We start from the raw sequence: 1,539 nt of genomic DNA, 5'->3' as shown, positions 1-1,539 counted from the left end.
GCCTATCTCCACTTCATTTAGTTGTTTTTCTGGGGTTTTTTCTTGTTCCTTCATCTGGTATATAGCCCTCTGCCTTTTCATCTTGTCTATCTTTCTGTAAATGTGGTTTTTGTTTCACAGGCTGCAGGATTGTAGTTTTTCTTGCTTCTGCTGTCTGCCCTATTGTGGTTGAGGCTGTCTAAGAGGGTTGTGCAGGCTTTCTGATGGGAGGGGCTGGTTCCTGCCCATGGGTAGATAGAGCTGGGTCTTGTCCCTCTGGTGGTCACCGCAATGCTCAGGGAGACTTTAAGCAACTTGTCTCCTGATGGATGGGGCTGTGTTCCCGCCCTGTTGGTTGTTTGGCCTGAGATGACCCAGCACTGGAACCTACAGGCTGTTTTGTGGGGCTAATGGCGGTGTCTGGGAGGGCTCACGCCAGTGAGTACTTCTCAGAACTGCTGCTGCCAGTGTCCTTGTCCCCACAGTGAGCCACAGCCACCCTCGCCTCTGCAAGAGACCCTCCAATACTAGCAGGTAGGTCTGGCCCAGTCTCTTATGGGGTCACTGCTTTTTTCCCCCTGGGTCCTTGTGCACATGAGACTTTGAGTGCCTGCCAGGAGTGGAGTTTCTGTTTCCTCCAGTCCTGTAGAAGTCCTGTAATCAAACCCCACTGGCCTTCAAAGCCAGATTCTCTGGGGACTCCTCCTTCCGTTGCTTGACCACCAGGCTGGGAAGCCTGACATGGTGCTCAGAACTTTCACTCCTGTGGGATAACTTTTGTGGTATAATTGTTTTACAGTTTGTGAGTTGCCCACCTGGCAGGTATATGATTTGATTTTATCATGATTGCACCCCTCCTACCATCTTGTGGCCACTTCTTTGTCTTTGGATGTAGGGTATCTTTTTTGGTAGGTTCCAGCATTTTTTTTTATCAATGGTTGTTTAGCAGTTAGTTGTGATTTTGGTGTTTTTGTAAGAAGGGGGTGAGCTCATGTCCTTCTACTCCACCATCTTAAGCTAATCTCTAAACTCATTTTTTTTACAAGTGAAACTCAGTTCATTATTGAGTCACAGAATCAATTTTTCCCTGTTACATTTGTTAGTTAGTAATGGCTGTCATAAGAAGAAACGTAATGTGGGTTTTAAATCTGGCTATTTTGAACTCTAACTAGTTGGCACTAATGTTTCTTTCTCAAAATTTACACCTCACTTTCTTTTTCTTGGATAATTGTATAAATTAGTGAATGATGGGGATAGTTGTTTTCTGTCTACCAGGAATTCCCTTGATTTCTGGTCTGTTGATGGCCTTCTTTTCTTCCAGCAATTTTTTTTCATTTTAGCATTTTAGGAGGGAGGAGTTGTGGTGTCATTGCTCAGACCATAATTTAACCTAGGATCTCTCAGGTTCTTTGAGTAAATTAAGGATTAGACACACCTATGTTAATCCTCTGTGGTAAGAAAAAAACAGTAGCTTAACAACACTGAAAGTGCTGAGTGATGAAGCATTCCAGGTTTCAGATATGTTTTTGACTGGACTATCTAGCCACAAGAGGATGAAAT

This window comes from Eschrichtius robustus, chromosome 1 (assembly GCF_028021215.1).
Source record: "Eschrichtius robustus isolate mEscRob2 chromosome 1, mEscRob2.pri, whole genome shotgun sequence".
Taxonomy (NCBI): domain Eukaryota; kingdom Metazoa; phylum Chordata; class Mammalia; order Artiodactyla; family Eschrichtiidae; genus Eschrichtius; species Eschrichtius robustus.
The sequence above is the reverse complement of the archived record's forward strand: the minus strand, read 5'-3'. Positions refer to the sequence as shown.